The sequence below is a fragment of the Myodes glareolus genome, chromosome 9 (genome assembly GCF_982192425.1).
Source record: "Myodes glareolus chromosome 9, mMyoGla1.1, whole genome shotgun sequence".
NCBI lineage: Eukaryota > Metazoa > Chordata > Mammalia > Rodentia > Cricetidae > Myodes > Myodes glareolus.
Window position 1 is genome coordinate 54505850 of NC_142034.1, and position 20984 is coordinate 54526833.

A 20984-nucleotide genomic window follows, 5' to 3' on the forward strand; every position below is an offset into this window, starting at 1 on the left:
CATACACATAAAAAGTTAAATTAGCATTTCAAAATTTAAAAAATAGAACTTTGATCAAGTTACTGAGTGTACCCAATTTGCTTAGAGATCTTAGTATACAGGAAGATTTGATTTTATAAAGCTGGCCTTGGTTTACCTATGTAATTCCAGCATTTTGGAGGCCAGACAGTAAGATTGCCACTACTTTGAGCCTAGCTATGATTACACTGTAAAGTCGACCAAGTTGGGCTAGAGTGAGACTCTCAATAAATATAAGTAGATAAATAATGTTATGAAACTTTGAGGTAAACAATGTTGCCTACTTTGGCCTCAAACTTGGAATCTTCTTGCTTAAGGCCCTCAAGTGGCAGAAGTATAAGTGTGTCAGTATGCCCAACTTTTATTATTACTGATTGTGAGCCTATACTTTAATGACTGAACCATCTCCAGCCCTATTACTATTACTATTCCATTTTATGTATGTGTGTGCCATGGTGCCAATGGAGTTCAAAAAACAACTCATGAGAGTTGGTTCTCTCCCAGGGTTCCAGGCTTCAACTTCACAGCAGATGCCGTTATCCCCTGAACCATCTTGCTGCCCACCCCCCTTAAAAATAATTGACAGCTGGGCATGGTGGCACACACCTCTAATCCCAGCGCTAAGGACACAAAGGCAGGCAGGTCTCTATAAATCTACAGACAGCCTGTTCTACATAGCAAGTTCCAGTCCAGTCAGGGCTACATAGGGAAACCCTGTCTAAAATAAATAGCCTTTCCTCTTGGCCATTCTCCTGCACAGGAGGTAGCCATGGTGCCCAGCCAGAATAGCACAGTCCTGGGGTCCCACTTCTAGAAGAATTAGCAGTACGTGGACACTTGGTTTAACCAGCCAACACGCAAGATCCGCAGAAGCAAGGTCCGGCAGGCAAAAGCTTGGAGCGGGCCTTGCCCTTTGCCCCACTGGGATTCCATCAGGCCCATAGTGAGGTGCCCTAGAGTGAGCTGACAGAACTCGGGGTGGCTGGGTCTCTGGACCCACAGAGAAAAAAACAAATCAGTGAACCACTGCCGGCCAATGCTCAGTGCCTGAAGGAGTAACCGCTCCAAGCTCATCCAAGCTCATACTTTCTCCCAGGAAGCCTTCTGCTCCGAAGAAGGGAGGTAGTTCTGCTGAAGACCTTAAATTGGCCACCCAGCTAACAAGACCAGTGATGCCCATCCACAGTGTCTACAAAAAGGCGGGAGCTAACGCCATCCCAGCAGAGAAGAACTTCCAGGCCAATGCCCAGCTCTTTGGCATCCGAGCAAAGAGGGTGAAGGAAGCTGGCCCCCAAGATGCTGAAAAGAAAAAGTAGTGCACTGTCAGAATATTGCAATAAATAACTTTTAACTTATTTGATAAAGTAAATTATTTAAATGTTTTGGAGTTTGCTTTGACTTTTGAGATGGGATCTCACCTCATAGCTCTGGCTAGCATGAAAATTACTTTGCTCCTCCTGCCTCTGAAGTATTGGTTATTACCGAGGTGCACTAACTACATCCTGTGACTTCTGCCTTGTTCCTCTGAGAGTCCAATATTAAAAACATGATTTTCTAGGGGGTATTTTCTTTTTCTTATTTCTTTTCTTTGTGTTTGTTTCTTTGTATTGGGGGTGGAATGTGATTTGCTTGTTTGTTTGGTCCTAGGAAGCATTAAGACAGGGTCCTAGCCGGGTGGTGATGGCACACATGCCTTTAATCCCAGCACTCGGGAGGCAGAGGCAGGCGGATCTCAGAATTTGAGACCAGCCTGATCTACAAGAGCTAGTTCCAGGACAGGCTCCAAAGCTACAGAGAAACCCTGTCTCAAAAAACAAACAAAAAAAAGTGGGGGCTGGAGAGATGGCTCAGTGGTTAAGAGCATTGACTGTTCTTCCAGAGGACCCGGGTTCAGTTCCCAGCACCCACATGGCAGCTCACAACTGTCTGTAACTCCAAGATCTGACACCCTCACATAGGCATATATGTAGGCAAAACATCAATGCACATAAAATAAAAATAAGTATATTAAAAAAAAACAGGGTCCTGCCAAATACTGATTTTTTATTTCATATGCATTGGTGTTTTGCCTCCAGGCATGTCTGTGTGAGGGTGTTGGAGCCCCTGGACAGGAATTGCAGGCAGTTATGATGTGGATGCTGGGAATTGAACTCAGGTCCTCCAGGAAGAGCAGCCCATGCTCTTAACGGCTGAGCCATCGCTCCAAACTCCAGGGTCCTGCTGACCTCAAATTCATGGTCTTACTTTAGCCTTCCAAGACCAATAATTATAGTCATGTGAACCTATCCAAATTCTCTTATCTGAACTTTCCATGTAAGACACGAGTTCTAGAATGTTCACAGGTATGCATACTTGCCTCTTTTGGTTGCCATTACTCCAGTTTGATAGAATCGCCGTGAACACTCTGCTGGCAAAAACAAAACAAAACAAACAAAAAATAAACCCCACAAGTTCCTGTCATCCTGTGGTTTCAAATTTTTAATCAACCAAGCAGTACTTGACCTCACCTTACTTTATTTAATATGTATTGTTAATTCGCTGGCCCTGACGTCATGGCCAACAGCAGGTATAACTCATGTCGGTATGAAGCGTAGTGAACACATGTTCATAAAGCCTGCTGGCACGTAGAACACCAGACAACACTTTAGCACTGTGTTAAAACAGGGTATTTAAAGTCACAGGCCTATAAGCTCAAGGCCAGCCGGCCTCAACTAAAGAGTAAATTCAGGGCCAGGCGGTGGTGGTGCGTGTTTTTAGTCCCAGCACTCAGGAGGCAGAGGCAGGAGGGTCTCTGTGAGGTGAATTCAAGGACAGCCTGGTCTACAGAGCTAGTTCCAGGACAGACTCCAAAGCTACAGAGAAACCTTGTCTTGGAAAACAAAACAAACAAACAAAAAACACAAGAGTAAGTTCAAAACTAGCCTGGGCAACTCAGAGAGGCCCCATTTCAAATGGAGGGGATCTTATTTAGGGTCACTATTGCTGTGATAAAACACAAACCAAAAGTACTTTGGGGAAGAAAGGGTTTATGTCATTTCCTGTCCCATACAGCCGTTCATCATCAAAAGCCGGGAGGGTGGGAACTCACACAAGGCAGGCGCAGATTCAGAGGCCATGGAGGATGCTGTTTACTGGTTTGCTTCCCTAGGCTTGCTCAGTCTGCTTTCTTATAGAACCCAGGACAACCAGCCCAGGGATGGCACCACCTATACTGGCTTGCCTAATTTTATGATCTTATGAGGCATTTTCTCAGCTGAGGCTCCCTCCTCTCTGATGACTCCAGCTTTTGTCAAGTTGACAACAAATTAACCAGGAGCTAGAAACAATTCTTTTGAGTGAGGTAACCCAGGCACAGAAAGACAAACATCACATGTTTTCTCTCCTTTGCGGATGTAGCTTTAGATCCTCAGCTATGCGTGTTCACTTGAAATACCCGCAGAGGCCGGGTGGGTGGGGCGGGCTTGTAAGGGAGGGGAGCAGGAGAACAGTGGTGGATAGGCTTGAAGAGGAATGATGGAACAGGAAGGGTTAAATCAAGGTCAGAGATAGGGCAAGAGGAAATATGGGGAGGAATAACTAACAATAAAGTCCTTTCTAAAAAGCCATATAAAGGGATAAAGAGATGGATGGCTTAGCTGTTAAGAACATTGGCTGTTCTTCCAGAGGTCCTGAGTTCAGCTCCCAGCAACCACATGATGGCTCACACAACCATCCATAATGAGATCTGGTGCCCTCTTCTGGCCTGCAGGCACCATTCAAAAAAAGAGGCCATATGGAAAACCTACCACTATAGAAACATCTATACAATAACAATTTGGGTTGTTTCTTTTTTTTTTTTTTCTGTTTTTCAAGACAGGATTTTTCTGTGTAGCTTTGGAGCCTGTCCTGGAACTCTCTCTGTAGACCAGGCGGACCTTGAACTCACAGAGTTCTGCCTGCCTCTGCCTCCCCAGTGCTGGAATTAAAGGCGTGCGTGCACCATCACAGCCCGGCTGTATATAACAAGTTTTAATGGAGTCACTCGACAAGGGAACAATACCCCAACCAGACATTGCGCGCTAGCAAATGAAGATTTAGAAAACCGCCAGAAGCAGGAACGGGCTGCCTCTTTGTGAGTGGTTGGCCAATGGGATCCCACACACTCGGGCATCACATGCTATCGCCCTCTTGGTCACCCTCCAGATGGGATGGTAAGACCTTGTTGCTAAAGCATCCCGTGCCAGTCTCACTGAACACAGAGAGGTGAGCTCCCTCGCTGTTGGCCAGCTCTCAGAGCTGAAAGATGACAGCCACTCTAGCAGAAAAGTGAGCACGGGTCTCACTCAGGTGGAATTGTGCAAGCAAGAGAACAGCTGGCCTGACAGATATACCCACTGGTGCAAGAGCAGTACAAATGTCACGGGAGTAACTAACCACTCTCTGATTAGTTCTATGACTCTCTCAAAGAGACAGAACCCATTGCTGGCACTGCTAATGGGGCCCAAGAACCTCACAGGCCTCTGGGAGAATCTAAAACTATTATTCTGTTAAACGATCACAGTATGTATGTATGTATGTATGTGTGCATGTGTGTATGTGTATATGTGTGTATGTAGGTATGTATTTGGTATTTTGAGACAGGGTTTCTCTGTGTAGCCCTGGATGTCCTGAACTCACTTTGTAGACCAGGCTAGCCTTAAACTGACAGAGATCCTCCTGCCTCTGCCTCCCGAGTGCTGGGATTAGAGGCGTGATCACAGAATTAAAATGACTCCTAACAGCATTTTGATATCATAGAATAGTACATCTCTGCACTCATGAGAGAAGTTTCTTCTTGCAGTAGATAGCAATTAACACACAGACTTTCAATTGCTCAATGTGCAAAGAATCAGAGACTGTGCATGCTCAGTCAGGACATCCATACCACACCTCTCTCTACAAGACTAATTGTTGTGGGAGTAACTTCCGCTGCCTCAACCAATAGTCGCTGAAATACGAGCCCACAGTGCAGCGGGGAGCGACTTCCGCTCCATCAGCCAATAGCTGCTGAAATACCAGCCCACTGGGGCGTGGTATATTTCTCTTTTAAAAAGAGAAGCAGATCCGGATCAGGCTCTCTTGGTTCGGTGCTTGGTCCCGCCTCCTGCTCCCAGCTCCTGCCTCTGCCTCCTTCAGCAAATCCTACCGGCGTGCGCCACCACACTAATGGCCAGCGGTGGTGGAGGATGTCTTCAAGAAGACAGTGTTGCCAGGCGGTGGAGCCATTGGCATTTGATAGCTGCTGGGAGAGTCAGTTTTCTTTAATGGCAGATTCATGCTCCACCCAAGTGAACAACTCCAGGGCAGGCTCTACATCCAAGAACAGTTACCACAAACAGGAGGAGAGGAAACCTAACGTTGTATGCGTAGGTAGGTAAAGACACGGGAGGAGCTGGAGAATGTCATACAATGTATACGATCAAATACATCAAATAGTTAAAAAGTACTTTTTAAAATAGGAAAATTTTAGAAAGGTCAGTCGGATGGTAGTAGCACACGCCTTTAATAACAGCACTCGGGAGGCAGAAGTGGGAGTATCTCTGTGAGTTCAAAGCCAGCTTGGTCTACATTCCAGGACAATCAGGATGGTTATACAGAGAAATCCTGTCTCAAAAAACCAAAACCAAAAACAAAAAATTTGAGAAAGATTTAGGGGTGTAGCTCAGTAGTAGAGTGTTTGTCTGGTTCATGCAAGGCCCTGGGATCAAACCCTAACACCACAGATGCATAAAGTACAAATATTTGAACATATATTTATAAATATTTATACATATTATATAATATGTATTTATATGTACAGTATATCAAATATATAAATTAGAGCCTATACAGCATATATAATATGTACAAATTATGAGTAAAGTTTTTTTCCTTCCCTGTCTAGGGGTCTTGATCTGGGTTCATTTTTGGTCTGTTGCAGAGGAGAAATCTCAGATGGAACAGACAGAATCAGCAGTTGAAGAAAGGCTTTTATGAGGCGTGAGGAAACAGGCATACCGCAAGCACACAGAATGAGCCTCTACAAAGCAGAGAAAACCAAACCCGCACCCTTGAGGTTTTCCTCTGTGGCAATGTAATATTTGAGAATATCTCTTCCAACTTTTGCTGCATCTCCCAGAGAGTTAGTAACACACCTTGAATGCACTTCAGACGGTGCTTTCGATATCCTGTGTAGTCAGCCTTTTTTCTGAGTTAATACTTGCCTTTCTTTCCAGAACAATCAACCTTTTGCGCCTTGGAACATTTATACCCTACACTAATGCATAGCTGCAATTTTAAGCTATGTACAATTCCATGCCCCTGGCCCAGATCACAAAATCTATACAATTTTGTGAATGAAGCAAATACAGGGGTCGGAAACAACCATTTATGGATATTGGTCAATCAATAATGATGCTGTCTGAGTCAGCGGAGGTCAGTAAGGGTCACTCAGTTCAAGATTTCTGTTAAGTGTCCCCTTTCTTCTCGTGTGATGATTTCTGTCCGGTGCAACAAGGACAGAGTAACAGACACGGTCATACACAGGGACAGACAGACGCACCAGACAACCTCAGGCAGGCAACAGACACGGTCATACACAGGGACAGACAGACGCACCAGACAACCTCAGGCAGGCAACAGACACGGTCATACACAGGGACAGACAGACGCACCAGACAACCTCAGGCAGGCAACAGATACGGTCATACACAGGGACAAACAGACACAGTCATACACAGGGACAGACAGACACACCAGACAACCTCAGGCAGGCAGAGATTCAGACTCACAGAACATGACAGAGAATTCAAATCCAGACTCCACTGAGAAATGCGTTTGTTACTTGAACAGGTAGGGAGCTGTGACTGGTAACCAGGGTGAATGACTAATATGTAGAATTCAGGCGTTCCTCTCCTAATTTAGGGTTGGTCGGGTTGAAGGATGACAGGATGGTTGATTGGCCCACAGCTGTTGTGTAAACAGGCTGTGGCCTGGCCTGAACTAGTTGAGCCGGTCGTCAACAGGGTCCTTATTGGCCGGAGAAAACGTCCACGTGGCCCTTGCTTGAAGTTGTCAGGCTTTTGGCTCAGGTCAGGAGGGTGAGGAAGACTCCAGCCACCTTTGTCTGCTAGTCACAGCCTCTCACCTTATCTGTCTGCCTATCAGGGACTTTGTCTGTCTAACTCTTAGCCCCTTGACATCACCAAATAGAAAGACACTTCTTTAGAGCCAGGCGATGGTGGCTCACACCTTGAACCCCATCACTCAGGAGGCAGAGGCAGGTGGATCTCTGAGTTCAAAGCCAGCCTGGTCTACAGCGTGAGTTCCAGGACAGCCTAGGGCTACAGAGAAACCCTGTCTCAGACACCAACAAAACAAACAGACGCTTGTCTTCACTATGCACGTGCACCACATGTGAGCTTGGTGTTTTGTGGAAAATTCCATTCCAAGTCCCTCCCCGGGAGGCTATTTAAATTGTCCCCCAGAGAATGAACACGTGGTTTTCCAGTCTTCCTTCTTCATTTTCTCTCCAAGGGCCTAGAAGGCCACCTGGGAACACTGGTATCCATTAAACCTGGGCTTTTTCTAGCTTGGTCTGATTTGGTCTGATTTGGATTATTGCGTCAGCGGAGAAGTTTGTTGGGCCGCAAAAAACTTGTCACTTGGTGCCTGAAAAGAACAGAAGAGGTTGTGGGATAGACCCCTGGAACTGCAGGGCACAGCCATGACAAGCTCAAGAGAGGCCTGAGTCTCGGTTTACCCTGAGGTAATAATACCTGGTTCCGAGAAAAAACACAAACTGAGACTATCCAGGCACCCCAGGAACAGACCATCCAAAGGGAATTCCCACCATTCCAACCATTGAAGATAGAATCACCTGCAAACACACACCCATCGCTTTTCACCAGGACACCCCTAGACAAATGTCAGCCAATCAGGGATCCTGAACCTTAGAAATCCCTCACCCCCACCTTTGCTACTATAAAAACCCAATCCCAACTGAGCTTGGGGCTCTCTGATCACTCCAATATGCTGGACACATGGGAGAGACTGAGTTTGCAAACTTGTGGACAAATAAAGGCTCTTTGCTTTTACATACAGTACTTGGTCTCCTAGCTGGTTTTGGGGGGACTCCATGATCTGGGCATAACAGGACTGGAGTTACAGATGGTTGTGAACTGCCGTGTGGGTACTGAGAGTCAAATCTAGGTTCTTTTTACCACTGAACTACCTCTCCAGCCCCTAAAATACCTATTTTAGAAAAGTCGCACATACATTTTAGAAAGTAGGTTCTGACCTCCTTTCTCCCTCGCTCTGTTGTGTTCCTGTTGTTTGAGACAAAGTCTCAAGGCTGCCTTGAACTCCTGACCTCTTGCCTACCCAGCTGCCAGCATGATAGGCAGTGTGCAAGCACACCCCACTTTCGCTGGTGTGGAAATGGGAATTTCACTTCACTTTCAAGCAAAATTTCACAAAATTTCCAAGCAGGCCTTGAAGTCTCACATTGTGACCCATGCTGGCCTTGAACCTGAGGTTTGCTTGCTTCCGCCTCCAGAATGACTGGGGTTACAGGCCTGTGCTGTAGGCCATGGTTACTTTTTAAGTTTTTTTTTATTTTTAAAACTAAATTTTATTATTTTACATGTATGGATGTTTTGTGTATTTTACATGTATGGATGCATGCCTGTGTACCACAATCATGCAGTACCTGCAGAGACCAGAAGAGGGCGTCAGATCCCTAAAACTGGAGTTACAAATGGCTGTGGCCAGCAGTGTGAATGCTGGGAATCGAATCTGGGTCCTCTGGAAGAACATCCAGCGCTCTTAGTGAAAGAGCCTTCTCTCCAGCCCTGCTCCCCTCTCCTGCCCCATTTAGGTCACTATCTGCTTAATGACTTGGTCATTATTTTAGTAAAAAAGAAAATTTCATTTGGCATTATTTCTCAAATGGTGCTCGCCTGAACCCCAGTAGGATGATAGGGTCTTCCACCCTCTGCTGGTCTGTCCTGGATTTCTGTTGTACTGGCTGCTTCATCTGCCCACAAACCCAAATGCTAAGGTCGACTATGAAATGTTCGAGGAGTATAAATTGACCCCTAAACTCAGCCACTTAAATTATAGCTGGTGTCCGTTTGTTTGTTTGTTTGTTGCTGCTGCTGGTGTTACTGCTGTTGTCATTATTGGTTTGAAAGAGGGACTCACTTCGAATCCCTGGCTGGCCCGGAATTCATTGTGTTCACCAAGCTGTGCGTTCTTGAACTCACAGAGCTCTGTCTGCTTCTGTTTCCTGTGGGCTGGAATTAAAGGGGCATGCCACCATTTCCAACTGACTAGGACTGATTTTAAGGCCAATTCTCTCCCTCTGGGTGGGGGGATGTGGGGACAGACACACAGAACCCAGAGCCTGTTACAGGCCAGACAAGTGCCGTACCGCTGAGCCCAGCCAGTCTATGATCTTTGATGATGCGTTTTTTCACCTTTGTTCGGGTTTTGCCCAGTGCTGAGGGTTGCTCTCCTTCTGTGGCTTCTCTTGCTGGCGACAGGTCAGCAGTCCTAATTCTTTTTATTTTTTTGATCTGTTCCCTCTGATGGTTCCTAAGGTCTCCTTTGCTTGCATGGATCACTTTCACTCTCCTATGTCTTAGGGAGCTCTCCTTCCCTTTGCTTTCCTGAACCGTGGGAGGCTGTGGGGTATGAGGACGTGATTTCAGCAATTCTGGAAAACCCCTGCCTTCCAGTCTATCACCTGATGAGCTGTAGACTTGTCCGTGCCTCTTAATATCCCTTTATTTCCTGTCATTTGTCTCCCTTGAGTATATTCTGGACAGGGTCATTCATGTCTGTCCTTTGAGTCAGGGTTCTATTTTGAGGGGATGGGCTGGTTTGAGACAAGGTCTCTCTGTGTGGTCCTGGCTGTCCTGAGCTCCCTCTGCAAACCAGGCTGGCCTTGAATTCAAGAGATCCTCTGCCTCCTGAGTGCTGAGATTAAAGACTTTGTGGCTAAGTCACTGTTTTCTTTAGCTGGGGCTTCACCTGTGTAGTTTATCCACTGAGTTAATTTCAGTTCACACACACACACACACAGACACACACACACAGACACAGACACATACACACAGACACAGACACACACACACACAGACACACACACACACAGACACACACACACATACACACACACACAGACACACACAGACACACACAGACACACAGACACACACAGACACACACAGACACACACACAGACACACAGACATAGACACACACACACAGACATAGACACACACACACAGAGACACACACACAGACACACACACACAGACACACACGCACACACACACACACACACACACTCACATTCTTACTTTCCCCCAAGTCCTAACTTGTTATTAGAACGTATGCCTATTTATCTGCTCGGCCAGTCTAGACTCTTTTCTGCGCTCATGCCTTTTGCCTGCTTTGCAGACCCGTGGGCTGGGGCAGTGCTGGGGGAAGAGAATCTGAAGCGAATCCGTGTGCTATGTAGCTGACTTTCCTCTGATCTAGGTGTGTGTGGGGCGGAGGGCAGCCTGGCCTGGGACCTGATTGGCTACAGTTACAGAAGAAGCTATTGGCGCTGATTTGCCTCTGCTGCAACCTGACTGACACCCTCTCCTCTACTCATATCAGCGTCCTGAAGCCTAAGAACCTTGGCAGCGGACAAACGTCTTGAAGGGCAAGGATGCAAACATAGTAACGAACAGAGATACTTAGATAATTCTACTCCTCTTAAATAATGTCAAGGCAGGCATGGTGCCACACACTTATAACCCAGCACTTGGGGTTAGAGGCAGGAGCATCAGGAGTTCAAGATTAGCCTCTTTTATTTCTTTCTTTTTCTTTCTTTCTTCCTTTTTTTTTTTCAAGACAGGGTTTCTCTGTGCATCTCTGGCTATCCTGGAACTAGCTCTTGTAGACCAGGCTGGTCTCAAACTCACAGAGATCCACCTGTTTCTGCCTCCTGAGTGCTGGGATTAAAGGCATGTACCACCATTGCCTGGGTTTTTAAAAAATATTTATTTGTTTATTTTTATTTTATGTGCATTGGTGTTTTGCCTGCATGTATATGTGTGTGAGGATGTCAGATCTTGGAGTTACAGACAGTTGTGAGCTGCCATGTGGGTGCTAGGAATTGAACCCATGTCTTCTGGATGAGCAGCCAGTGCTCTTAATCACTGAGCCATCTCTCCAGCACAAAATAATAATAATAATTTTAAAAAGTTTCAGATTTATTTGTTTCATGTGTGTGAGTGTTTTGGCTGCATATAGGTATGTACACCACCACACGTGTGCAGTGTGGTGCAGCTGCATGTAGGTATGTACACCACCACATGTGTGCGGTGCTCATGGAGGCCGGAGAGGCTGTCAGGTGCCCCAGGCCTGGAGCTATGGACAGTTGTGAGCCACCATGTAGCTGCTGGGAATTGAACCTGTGTCCTCTGCAAGAGCAACAAGTGCTCTAAACTGCTGAGCCATCTCTCCAGCCCGCGAAATGTAGTTTTTATTTTTGTTTTTTAGAATTTTTATTTTGAGAAAGGGTCCTACCACTAAGGGCCTTCAATTTATGAGCTGACTTTAGCGTCCCTAGTGACTGGGACTGCACCACCAAGCCTGGCCATTCACAGTTTAAATAAAAACAGTTGTCTTTGCTAGACTCCTTCAGGGCTTAGTCCCAGTGCCGTGCAGCACGGGCTTGGTAGCGCTGCAGCCTCTGTCTTCCAACTTCCGCAGCGCCTTGCTGGCTTGGCACTTCACATGTGGGCTGTTCTTTCCCTCTGAACCCTGTCTGTGGAGGATCTTTGATTCCTCCACCTGAGTACAGACTTGCAGAGAGAGCATGTGAGCTCGCTGGTGCCCTGCTACAGGGCCAACCCCAGAACCCTTTGAACGCTGAGCTTGGTGGGCGGGGTTAAACATGAGTACGAGCTGCGAGCTACGGGGGAGCTGGCTTGCTGCATGGCTTCCCTTGGAAGACTTTCATTTTTCTCCAGAGTCAAGATGGACTTTTTATTCCCGGCCTTCTTTGCTGAAACGGGTTTTTGTTGTTTGGGGATTTTCCGGTGCTTTGAGACAAGGATTTACCAAATTCCCTCGGCAGGATTAATCCTAGATCTTCCTACTAAGTACCTGGGCCAGAGGCGTGGAGAAGTGGGTCTTGGTTTGGGGGGTTTACTTTGTACCTTTATACTAAGATTGTAGGGAGCCCCCAGCTGCATGCAGGAGTCTCTCTCATCCATGAGTTTCTTTTTCTGTTTTTCCTCAACAGGGTCTCCTTTGTTCTAGGCAGGGCTAAAGCTTGCTTTGTAGATGAGGCTGACATTGAACTCAAGTGCTGGGTTGCTTTTTAAGACAGGGGTTCTCACCAGCAGTGATGGCACACTCCTTTAATCCCAGCACTCAGGAGGCAGAGGCAGGTGGATCTCTGTGAGTTCGAAGCCAGCCTGGTCTACAAGAGCTAGTTCAGGACAGGCTCCAAAGCTACAGAAAAACTCTATCTCGAAAAACAAACAAACAAACAAACCAAACAACAACAAAAATAATCTCGGGGCTGGAGAGATGGCTCAGCGGTGAAGAGCCCTAGCAACTCTTCCAAAAGGTTCAATTTCCAGCACCCAGTGGATTTGGCACGCTCACACAGACATACATGCATGCCAAACATCAATGTACATTAAAAAAAATCTTAAAAACAAACAAACATAACCCTCGATTTGCGATGGTGGCACACACCTTTAATCTCAGCACTCAGGAGAAAGAGGCAGGCATATCTCCATGAGTTCAAGGCCAGCCTGGTCTAGAGAGCTAGTTCCAGGACAGTCAGGAATACACAAAGAAACTATCTCCTGTCTCAAAAAACAAAAACAAAGCAACAACACATCACTATAGTTGGATTTATATTGGGGCCGACGGCTCACAACTAAGGACATGGAGACTTATTATTGATTTTGAAAGCTGGTCCCACTAGCTCTTATAACTTAAATTAACCAGTTTATATTAATCTACATTTTACCATGTGGCTTTTTACCTTTCTTTCATTCTGTATGTCTGACTCCCTCCGTGTCTTGTTGACATCTCTGCATGCCTCAATTCCTCCTCCTCTTCCTCTCTCTCGCCAGAAACCCTCGGACTGGCCAGCATTTTAGAGCATTTGCTATTCCTACAGAGGGCTCCCAGCGCCTACGTGGTGGCTCACCAACATCTGTAATTTCAGGGGATCTAACACCCAATTTTGACCTTCTCTGGCACCAGATGGGATGGGGGAAGACAGGGCAGAGTTTCCTCCATCTTGTAGTCTTGCTGAGGCTGCTTCAGGTCTAACTAGAATCAGAACTCCTTGACGGAGAATCCCATGGAAAATTACCCAACTCCTAGGAACAAAAGGTCAGGATGTCCTAACTGTCTGTTAAACTGTCTGTTTGAGGCACCTTCTCCATCTAAGGACTTATCTTTGCTTCTGTTAAAACTGCTTGCTTCAGCAAAGAGCTAGTTCTAGGGCAGCCAAGGGTACACGAAGGAACTCCCTGGGGAAGGGGTCGGGGGGATTTTTCCATGACTGTTGTTCCAGAGTAACAAGCTGACTCTAGCTCTTTTGCCAGCCTTTCCCTACTCACACATCTGTCTCACCACGAGATGAGTTTTCTCCAGTCTTGAATTGCAGCTGACACAGGATTTGACCAACAGATTGAGCTGTGAAACAATCCACAACAAATGTAAACAACTTCCCAGTCCAGTTCCCAGTAAGGGTGCTCTACTGGGGCTCAGAGGTGGCTTCCCCAGGACCAGGAAGAGCTGTCGTGATCTCTTCAAAGATAACTCTTTGAAGTTCTTGTTTTTGTTGTTGTTGCTGTTGTTTTAGGTAATTTCTTTAATTTATTGTAAGTGCATTGGTGTTTTGCCCACGTCCACGTGTGTGTTTGTGTGAGGGTGTCAGATACACTGGAACTGAAGACAGCTGTGAGCTGCCATATAGGTTTTGGGAATTGAACCCTGGTCCTCTGGAAAAGCAGTCAGTGCTCTTAACCCCTGAGCCATTTCTCTCATATCTAAAGAAAACTTTCTGTTTTTGTTTTATTTGTTTATTTTTTCTTTTTAAGATAGGGTTTCTCTGTGTAGACTTGATTGTCCTGGAACTCACTCTGTGTGGCCTCAAATTCAGAGATCCTCCTGCCTCTGCTTCCCAAGTTCTGAGATTAAAGGTGTGCGCCGCCACCACCCAGCAGGAAACAGATTGCTAAAGAATGCTGGTGCCCACCTGTTTTCCCTTTCTCCTCCTGCTCCTCCTTTCTTCTTCTTCTTCTTCTTCTTCTTCTTCTTCTTCTTCTTCTTCTTCTTCTTCTTCTTCTTCTTCTTCTTCTCTCTTCCTCTTCTTCCTCCTCTTCCTCTTCCTCCTCTTCTTCTCCTTCTCCTTTTTCCTCTTCCCCTTTCCCACCCCTCCTCCTCCTCCTCCTCCTCCTCCTCCTCCTCCTCCTCCTCCTTTTACTCCTCCTCCTTCTCCTTCTGAGTCAGGGTACTATTATGTAACTCTGGCTGTCCTAGAAATTGATATGTAGACCATGCTACCCTCAAAACTCACAGATATCCACCTGCCTCCTGAGTGCTGGTATTAAAAGACTGTTATGTCTGGCTTCTTTTCTGTTCTTGTTCGCTCGGGGGCTACATTCCACAGGGGCCATCCCTCCTCAGTTAACCCTTAATTACCAAAAAGTAAAGCGATCATGCTTACAGATGAACCATTAGGTGTGTTTCAACTTCAGGAATGAGACAAGTGATCCCCCTCTCCCACTCCATCTCTCATTGTCCTGGGGTTCACAGCGGGAAACCCGATTCGGATGCTTAGTGTATCTCACTATGAACTTCATGACAGACACAAGAAGAAACCTTTCATTTTAGATTTATTTGTTTATTTATTTTTATTATGTATACAGTGTTCTGTCTGCATGTATGCCTGTAGGCCAGCAGAGGGCATCCAATCTCCTTACAGATAGTTGTGAGCCACCATGTGGTTACTGGGAATTGAACTCAGGACCTCTGGAAGAACAGTCAGTGCTCTTAACCTCTGAGCTATCTCTCCAGCCCAGATTTATTTATTTTTATTTTATGTATATGAATGTTTTGCCTGCTTGTATGTACACACACACAAATATGCAGTGTCGGGGCTGGAGAGATGGCTCAGAGGTTAAGAGCATTGCCTGCTCTTCCAAAGGTCCTGAGTTCAATTCCCAGCAACCACATGGTAGCTCACAACCATCTGTAATGGGGTCTGGTGCCCTCTTCTGGCCTGCAGGCATACACACAGACAGAGTATTGTATACATAATAAATAAATATTTTTTAAAAAAAACCAAATATGCAGTGTCAGTAGAGGCCAGAAGAGGGCGTCACGTCCCCTCGGGTTGGTGTTACAGGTTTGTGCGCTGCCTTCCTGGTGCTGGAATCCAGGTCTGGCCCTCAGCAAACCAACAAGTGCTCTTGACTGCTGAGCCATCTCTCCAGCCCTTCAAGCCACAGAAGTTTTATGCACCTCTGCTGCTTGGAAATTCTGAAAAATCTGAGAATTTATAAACCACGAGAACGCCACTTGCAGCAGGAGAAACAGAAGGTGACAATTGGGGTTACAACGCTTTGGCATGGCCCTCACCAGGTCCCTTGCCCTGTCCTGTCACTGAAAGTTCACAAAGCACATGTGGACCCTCTACTCACTTTGTAGCCCTGGCTGGCCTCAAACTCACAGAGATCTACCTGCCTCTGCCTCCCAAGTGCTGGGATTATAAACCATATATCACCACTGCCCATTTGTTGTTGTTTTAATATCACCTCCCCCTCCTCTCTCTGCTCTCTCTCACTTGCTCTCTTTTGTTTTCCGAGAGCCGGTTTCTCTGTAACTTTGGAGCCTGTCCTGGAGCTCTCTGAAGACCTGGAATCCACTGACATGCAGGTCTGCTTTGATTTTAAGGCAACCCCCTGCCAGAGCTCTGGGATTACAGAATCGAGCCACTACTTCCTCTCATTTTTCTTTTAAATTTCATTTTATGTATATGGGTGTTTTGTCTGCATGTATGTATATGCACCATGTGTATGTAGTGCCCATGGGGGTAAAAAAAAGGAATTGGGTCCCCTGAAACTAAAATTACAGACAGCTGTGAGCTGCCAGAGGGTGCTGGAAGTCAAACTCAGTTCCTCTGGAAGAGCAAACCAGAGCTCTTAACTGTTGAGATATCTCTCTCTCCAGTCCCGTGTGTGTGTGTGTGTGTGTGTGTGTGTGTGTGTGTGTAGCCAGTATAGCCGGGCATGGTGTCACACCTTCAATTCCAGCACTTAGAAGGCAAAGGCTGGGAGATATCTGTGAGTTTGAGGCCAACCTGATCTACATAGTGAGTTCCAGGCCAGCCAGGGCTACAAATAAAACAACTAGAGCATTTATAGCATCTAGACATTTCATTCTTTTTTTGTGTGTGTGTGTGTGTGTGTAGCCCAGGCTGGCCTTGAACTCGTGATCCTCCTGCCTCTGCCTCTGCCTCCTTCAGCAAATCCTACCAGTGTGCTCCACCACAACTGGCATATATAACCAATTTTTATTTTATGTGCATTGGTGTTTTGCCTACATGTATGTCTGTGTGAGGAGATCAGATCCCCTAGAACTGGAGTTACAGACAGTTGTGAGCTGCCATGTGGATGCTGGGAATTGAACCTGGGTCCTGTGGAAGAGCAGCCAGGGGTCTTAACCACTGAACAATCTTGCCAGCCACTCTCATCCTTATTGTAATGGTAAAAATAAACCGGTGCTGTTCCCCAAGGGGCGGCAGCAGACAGTGGGCCATGAGGGGCAGTGGGTTCCAGGCAGGGAGCCATGAGGAGGGTGGGAGACCTCGGTGGGTCAGCTGGTCCCACAAGGAGCCATGAGGAGAGACAGAGACAGATAGGCACCCCATGCAGAGAAAGTGGGTATTTATTTAGTGGGTTATGGAGGGAAAAGAGAAAGGGGGAAGAGCAGAGAGAGACAGAGATGTGGGAAGAGGAGAGGAGAAGCTACCTCTTCTAGGGAGAGAGGCAGAAAAGAGAGAGTGGCAGAGGGGAGGAGTGGGCAGGGCTTGTCTCTTAAAGGCACAGGACAGACCATTACATTTATGCTTGACTTCCTGCCTGTCACCTAATTGTAATGCAATATCCCATTATCCTGTTTTGTTTACCCATGGGTTTACATGTTTGTAACCCTGACTTGGAATGGAGAAGAACATGAATAATTAGATACAAGCAGGAGAAGTTTCAGCCCTGATCCTATAAACTGTTCATATTAGTCTGTCACTTTACCAACCTCTCTGGTCCTCGAGAGTCTTGCTTATTCACATATATTAAAAAGTCACTTGTTTGATGCCCAGTGGTAGTGCCACATGCCTTTAATCCCAGTACTTGGGAGGCAGAGGCAGGCAGATCTCTGTGAGTTTGTGGCCAGTCTAGACTACAGGGCAAGTTCCAGGACAGGTTCCAAGGTGACACAGAGAAACTCTGTCTCAAAAAAACAAACAAACAAAATCCCTTGTTTATTTAGACTAGTTTTCATTATGTAGCCCAGGTTGGACTCAAACTCATAATCCTCTTGCCTCAGCCTTCCTAGTCTTGGGGCTACAGGTCTGAACCACCACACCTGGGTGCTGAAGTTACAAGTCACTTCAGGACTTCTGAAAATGATTCTCACTGGAAACTATGTGATGGCTGGGTGTGGTGGCACACACCTTTAATGGCAGCACTTGGAAGGCAGAGAGAGAGACTCATTGCTATGAGTTGAGCCTGGTATATAGAGTTCATTTCAGGACAGCCAGAGATACATAGTGAGACCCTATCTAAAAAAAAAAGAAGAAGAAGAAGAAGAAGGAGAAAGAGAAGGAGAAGAAGAAGAAGAAGAAGAAGAAGAAGAAGAAGAAGAAGAAGAAGAAGAAGAAGAAGAAGGAAGAAAAAAGAAAAAAGAAAAAAAAGAGAAGAAAAACCCCAGAAAAAAAAGATACAGTGTTGGGCTGGAGAGATGGCTCAGAGGTTAAGAGCATTGCCTGCTCTTCCAAAGGTCCTGAGTTCAATTCCCAGCAACCACATGGTGACTCACAACCATCTGTAATGAGATCTAGTGCCCTCTTCTGGCCTTCAGGTATACACGCAGGAAGAATATTGTATACATAATAAATAAATTTTAAAAAATCCAGTGTTGTGGAATATTATTTTAACTGGGCGAAGATGTGTTACCTTTATTTCTGCTGCGGGAGACACTTTAACTGGATCAAGGTGTGTTACTTTTGTTTAAGCTGAATTTGTCTAATGACGTCAGGATGTATGTTTAATTATGTAAAGGTGTGTTGCATCTGTTTCACCTTGCCTGTCTAAGGCACCTGATTGGCCTAATAAAAAGCTGAATGGCCAATAGCTAGGCAGGAGAGGGTGGGGCTGCCAGGCAGAGAGAATAAATAGGAGGAGAATGCTAGGCTTGAGACAGAAAAGAATGAGAGAAGATAGTGAGGGATGTGCCCAGGGCAAGAAGTGAGGCAGACACCAGTCAGCCAGACAGAGAAGCAGTGAAAGGGAGACATAGAGGTAAGACAGGTAAGAGCCCTGATGCGAAAGATAGGTAATGAGAAACAGGCTAATTTAAGTTAAAAAGTGAGCCAGAAATGTGCTGGAGCTAGGCCAAGTATTCAGAGTTAATGATAAGTCTCTGTGTCATGACTTGTGAGCTCAAAAGAAAAAGAGAACAGAAAGAAAGAAGGAGAGAAAACATGTGCCAAGCTCACTGAGGTCCTCCTTTAGGTACTCCATTAAGTTGTTCTTAAGTATTGGGCTTTTGTTTTGTTTTGTTTGATTTTTCAAGACAGGGTTTCTCTGTGTAGCCCTGACTGTCTTGGAACTCACTCTGTAGACCAGGCTGGCTTCAAACGCCTGCCTCTGCCTCCTGAGGGCTGGGATTAAAGGCATGCACCACCACCACGCAATCAAACTATTGGTTTTTATGTTACTACATGTCGCGTGCAGTTCTTGACACTGGGCTACGTCAGTAAGTAAAGATACTAGGTTTTCAGATCTTGAAGGCCTTATATTTTAATGGCAAATGAGGACTGGAGAGATACTAAGTGGTTAAGAGCACTGTCTGCTCTTCCAGGGGACCTGGAATCAGTTTGGAGCTGGAGCTCACAATGGTTTGTAACTCCTGTTCCGGGGGGAAATGATGCTCTCTTCTGTCCTCTGATGGCACTGCACACACATGCACAGATATGTGCAGACAAAACACCCAAACATATAAAATAAAATAGAGCATGGGATTGGAAAGATGGGCTCAGCAGCTAAACGCACTGTGGTTCTTGCAGAGGACCCTGGTTCAATTCCCAGCGCGACGACTCACAGCTGGTCATAACTCCAGTTCCAGGGGATCCAATGCTCTCTTCTGACCCCCATAAGCACAAGGCACACACACACACACACACACACACACACACACACACACACACGTGGTGTGCAGGCATAAGTGCACAAAATAAATCCAAAGAAATTAAAAATAAATAAAAGTACCTTTATTTTTAAAAATTAGCAGGAAATGACACATGGTGATAAATGAGTAAACCCTGTAGCGTTTCAGACGGCAACAGTTGCTAGAGAAGAGAAACCCCAAGGGGAGGGGCAGTTCCAAGGTGGGACCAGATGCCGGGCTGAATAAGCTGTCACGAGAGCCTAACCGACAGGCTGACATCTGTCTGGAGACGTGGCAGGCAGGAGGACACGCCATGGAGAAGCTCCAAAGAGACGCTTTGGAGCCATGATGTTTTGTCAGTGGTGACTCGGTGCTCCAATCTTGGAGACAGTTTCCAACATCTGGAGATGGTTTTGGTTGTGGCAACCAGGCGAGGGGGGAGTGTACCATGGGCATCCAGCGGGAAGCGGAGCGGATACTGCTGAGATCCTTATGATTCATAGAACATCCCTCCTCCGCAAGACGAGAAAGATTCCCTGAGCCAAATAATAAAAGCTAGCTAACAGAAAGAACAGCCAGCGCAAAAGCCGGCGGTTGGCAGCGAGGAAGCAAGAAGATCACATCTGACGATGAGTTCCGAGGGGGGCGGGGTAGTGGTACTACTAGATGACTTTGGCAGGGGGCGCTGTGCAGGCCTAGGCTTCGCAGGAAGTGAGGGAATGACGTCATCCTGCTTTGCTGTGCTGAGAACAGGCTCGAGGGAGAAGTCCTGGAGTAGGAGCAGAAGGCTGAAGGAGGTGGACTCGACTCGGTGGACCCAAGCGGTCAGCATGGCGTCCTTCAGACTGCACCGCCTTTCTTGGGCATTTTCTCTCTCCTTAAAGCTGGGTACACACGAGGCTCCCCTGGGCTCTCAGTGTGGACCTCCCTTCTGACTTCAGACGAGTGTTGGTAGCTGGCTCTTCTCACAGTCTGCCATGGAAGTCCTAACCCTGTGGCCACATTCCTCTTGGTCCCTCTTTTGTTGGCACCAGCTAAGCGTCCAGGATCAATCACCTTTGACCTCTCCCCTTTCCGTTTCTACATCCTCCCCAGCAGCACTCCCACGTGGACTACCAACTGATCCCCCAAACGTTCACACCTTTCCTTCACTCAGGAAGCTCAAGATGGGGTCATCCATCTCTCCTCACTCTCCAGGGCTACCGCTCTTCCAAAACAACTGAACACTGACCTCATTTTCTTTCTTTGTTTATTTGTTTGCTTGGCTTTCCTTATTGCCAGAGAAGGTCTCACTATGTAGTGCCAGCTGCCCTGCAGCTCCGTGTCACCCAGGCTGGCCTAGAGCACCAGATGCCCTTGCTACAGCCCCAAGCGCTGGGACTGTAGTGTGTGGCGGACACTCTGCCCGGATTTAACCTCTGTCACTATGCAGGATGCGGGAGCTCATGCCACCCCGACATGTGCGTCCTTCTCGTCTCCACACAAAG

General features: G+C 46.5%; 1 pseudogene; it reads left to right on the forward strand.

Annotated features, from left to right (window-relative positions):
- Positions 1-787: 787 nt before the first annotated feature.
- On the forward strand, positions 788-1334 carry LOC125409219 (large ribosomal subunit protein eL13 pseudogene; annotated as a pseudogene).
- Positions 1335-20984: the final 19650 nt, after the last annotated feature.